Genomic DNA, 3,810 nt, shown 5'->3' with positions numbered 1-3,810 from the left:
CCCCGGAAGCCCCGCCCCACCCGGGACACACCCCCGGACGGCGGCGCGCGATTGGCTGCTGCGGGCGGGGGTGGGGCCGAGCTCCGGGCGGTTCTGCGCGGGTCCACTCGGAGCCCGGCGGTCTCGGCCTCGGTGGGGAAACTGAGGCTGGAGAGGCGCAGGGCCTGCCCAAGTTCACCTGGCCGGCGGGCAAAGCGCCGCGAAGGGGCGCACCCGACGGGCTGAGGGTCCGCGCGGTGACCGATGTGCGACGAGCCTGCCGGACCGCGAGTCTCTGAGTCACGCGGGTGGGTGGGTGGAGCCGAGGGGACCTGGCCACCGAGCCCCACCGCGCAGAGCCAGGCGCAGAGTGGAGCGTGCGCCCGCGGTGGCCGCGGGGACCCAGGCTGAAGGGCGACGCGGACGGGCTGGGAGGCGGCGGCCCCGACCCTGCGCCCCGCCCCGGCCGCCCCTCTCGGGGCGAGAGCTGACTCGGTGCCCGGCGCCGAAACTGGGCCGCTGCCAAAGCGGCGGGAGGTCGGGGTCCGGCGCGCAATTTGAGGCCAGGGACAGCGCTGCAGAGGCTTTTGGAGCGGCCCGCGCTGAGTGCAGCCAGGCCACACGGTGCCAGCGCAAGGGCCGCCCCTCCTCTGGGAACGAAATGTGTGCTATGCCGGCCCCCCTGGCTGTCCTCACGCCGCGCCTGCCACCGTGCTATTTGTGGCGAGGAGGGCGCGCTGGGAGGACCTAGCCCGGGAAGGAAACTTCAAGCACGCGTCCCAGTTACGCAGGGGAGCTGCAGCCCAGGCCTTACTTGGCCCTTTTACAGCTTGTGTTCAACTCTCCTTGCTAAATAACCCTGTAACTGTGGCGAACCTTGCCCCACCCTCCAGACACCCACATAGCCTTCCCTCTTGCCCACTGACAAGCCCAACTTTGATTGCTCGGCTAGCAGCGTCTGAAGTTTGCATTGCGTTTCAGAGTTTGCAGAAATCCGTGGGTGGTGGTAAGTGCGAGGGATCTAGCGGCCAGGGAGGCTGACCCAGGCTGCCCTCCTGCGCTCGCAGCCTCATCTCATGCCATAGCCCCGGCCCCAGGCCTGGTCCCCTTGGAACCTGGGTTATGTCAAGGCTCCCTTCCCAGGAAGACCTGGGTCAGCCAGGCCACTGCAAAGACCTGGCAAGAATGGTTCTGAACAGGACCCCAGGCACAGAGGGTGACACGGAGCAGTTCTTAGCAGACACAGAAAATAGTATTCTTGGGTTCTTGGTGCTCCCCAGGTTTTAGGGAGAGAAAATCTGTCCTTTAACCACGTGTCAGGAGAAGTCACTTTGGAACAAATATCTTGGCCGTGGAATGAGGGCAGAAGGGAGCTCGGGACCTTCCTCAGGGGGGGGATTTGGCAAGAAACTGTGCTGTGTTGGCTGCCCCAGAGGATGCTGGGTCTCTCTCGGGAAACCACTTTCAGAGGAGAGAGGTAGAGGACCTTACCACACCCCCGGTGTGGGCGAGACTGTCACAAAGGGCACCAGTGCCGCTCCGGGAGTCTCTCCGTCCTTCCCTCCTGCAGTGCAAAGGGGCATGCACATGCATAGGAGCAGTGACCCCATGCATGGACTAAGTAGAAATCTCTGACTCTGGGGACCCAGCAGTGCTCTTGGAAACATCTCTAGGTACCTCCCTGGTCTCCTCCTTGGTGCCTTAGGCACAATTTTTGGCACCTGTATCTTCATTCCCAGCTTTCTTGCTGTCTTGGACCGCTTTCTGCATTTTTTGGGGGGGGTACCAGGAATCGAACTCAGGACCTTATGCTTGCCAGGCAGGTGCCGTGTGCTGCTGAGCTATATCCCCAGCCCACCTTTCCACATTTGGTGACCTTGAGGATGTTCTGAGCGGCTGCGAGGTAATTATTGTTCTGCTCACAGTACAATAAGGAAACAGGCCCGGAGAGCCAGGCCTGAGCACCGAGCCACTGCTGCATGCCATTGTCTGCCAGCACAGCCGGAGTAGGAACCCAGGACATCCCAGGAGAGCAGGGGCCTGGAAGGGGCAGTCTGCAGTGACAGGGTCCTGCCACTCCATGCAGGCAGCAGATTAGATGCCAGAAGCAGGCATTTGCAGGTGGCACTGTGCAGAGAGCTTGTGACGCTGCCTGCTGGCCCAGCCCCTGACTGTGGTGCTCTGCCTTGGATCTGGGGTCCAACTATGCCCTTGAACCATCCACAGGCTCCACGGGTCACTGGTTGCCCTCCGCTGAGCCTTCTGGTGAGTTGGAGTTTGTGTCCTGGGTGTCATCCGCCAGGCAGTGTCCTCTGAGCACCTGGAAGCATGCCCCAGTCAGGTGGTGCAAGTCCACGGGGCAGGGGTAGGTTTTATTTGCTGACGGCAAACGGAGCTGCTGGTGACTTGAGACCGGATCCTACATGATGAACAGGCCGTGGGCACATGCCTGGCTGCTGCTCCAGGGCTGACATCAAAACCTCGCTGATCCAGGGGACAAAGTATTTTTCCATGAAGGCAGGAGGCTGACAGCAGCATGGAAAGGCTGCTGGCTCTACCTTCATTGTGTGGGTGGAGAAACCAAGGCTGGGGGTGATGACCACTCTCAGTCAGTCTCCGGGAGGTTGTGGGAACCTCTCAGGGTGCAAACCCACTCTGCCCAGGGACCCGAGCCACAACCTGGGGCAGAGGCCACCTGCTGGCTCCATACTTCGGCCATCCCAGCCCTGGCACTCCCAGGGGGGTGGCAGGAGCAGGATCCACATCTCTGGCAGGAGAGAGGAGCCAGGCTGCAGGGGAGGGGAGAATGGGGCAAAATGGGCAGGGGTGAGTCGGTGGCCAGACTGCCAAGGCCAGGGCAGTGTGTCTCCATCCAGACAGGAAATAATAAAGGTACTCATCGGGCAGCGGCTGGCCCTGGAGTGGCCACGGGCAAAGCCATGTGCTCAGTGTGTGTCGGCGGGATCTGCAGCTTCTCCAGATCCTGCTGCCACCTTGGACGCGCTGTCCTTTCAATGATTAACCTGCCTTGGCCAAAGTTTGTAGGTGCTTTGCTCCTCGTGGGCCCAGCATCTGTCCTCGTGGTTCTCGGCAGGCCACAGCGGCCTGCTACCCTCCCTGAGACAGAGGCCTCCCTGTGTCCCTTGTGCCTCTGTCCCCACTTGGCTCCAGGTGTGGAGGCTGCGTCATCATCGGTGTCTTCTATCCAGTCCCACGCACATCTGGAGCTCCGGGCCCAGCGTCATCTGCCAGCAGCCATGGGAGTCTCGCTGCCAAGCACGATGTTCCAATGGATTCTGTCCCTAAAGAGGCTCCGGCTTGCACGGAGAGGACCCAGGCGGGGGCCTGGCCAGGTGGGGGCCGGCGATGTGCAGCAGCTGTGGTCCCCAAGCACATGGGACAGAGCCCCCTCCGTCCCACGGATGCTCTCCGTGTGGTTTCACTTACCCGTGGTTAATTGCAGTCTGAAACTATTAAATGGAAAACTCTAAACGATTCACGAATTTGACATAGCTTTTATTACAGTATACAAAAACAGTATAGGGTACCGTAGAATCCCTTGGAGGCTGAGGCAAGAGGGTGGCAAGGGTGAGGTGTCATACTGAGGTTTCAGGCACCCAGTGGGGATCTTGGGCTGGATCCCCACAGAGAACAGGGGCGGCTCTGTGTGCAAATGTATGTTCACGTCACTGCCTCTGCCTGGGATGCCCCCATGAAGTTAATCAGCAGCACCTGGAATTTGGACCCTAACAGAACTGGACTTGCTGTACCTTTTAGACACTTTACAACCGCAGGCATTTGACTTGACTCTGATCTGAGCCCCCTCATCTA

The 3,810-nt window shown here is 60.7% G+C and overlaps 1 protein-coding gene and 1 long non-coding RNA gene across 3 annotated transcripts in view; one reads left to right on the top strand and one right to left on the bottom strand.

Moving 5' to 3' along the window:
- Ppara (peroxisome proliferator-activated receptor alpha) overlaps positions 1–264 on the bottom strand; it is a 59,683-nt gene extending 59,419 nt beyond the window's left edge. Inside the window, exon 1 of one of the 2 annotated variants that reach the window (XM_005379499.1) lies at positions 179–264. The gene's annotated coding sequence lies outside the window, so the exon portion shown is untranslated. The remainder of the gene's footprint in view (positions 1–178) is intronic. The other variant, XM_005379498.1, reaches the window with a different exon arrangement.
- Positions 265–413: 149 nt separating this feature from the next.
- Positions 414–3,474, top strand: LOC102007879. Its single transcript, XR_260137.2, has 2 exons — positions 414–985; positions 1,799–3,474. It is a non-coding gene; the product is annotated as an uncharacterized LOC102007879 (long non-coding RNA).
- The last annotated feature ends 336 nt before the right edge of the window (positions 3,475–3,810 follow it).

Source organism: Chinchilla lanigera, unplaced genomic scaffold (genome assembly GCF_000276665.1).
Source record: "Chinchilla lanigera isolate Chin_1 unplaced genomic scaffold, ChiLan1.0 scaffold00012, whole genome shotgun sequence".
NCBI lineage: Eukaryota > Metazoa > Chordata > Mammalia > Rodentia > Chinchillidae > Chinchilla > Chinchilla lanigera.
Note: the sequence above shows the minus strand (reverse complement) of the source record. Positions and strands in the feature narration are given on the sequence as shown.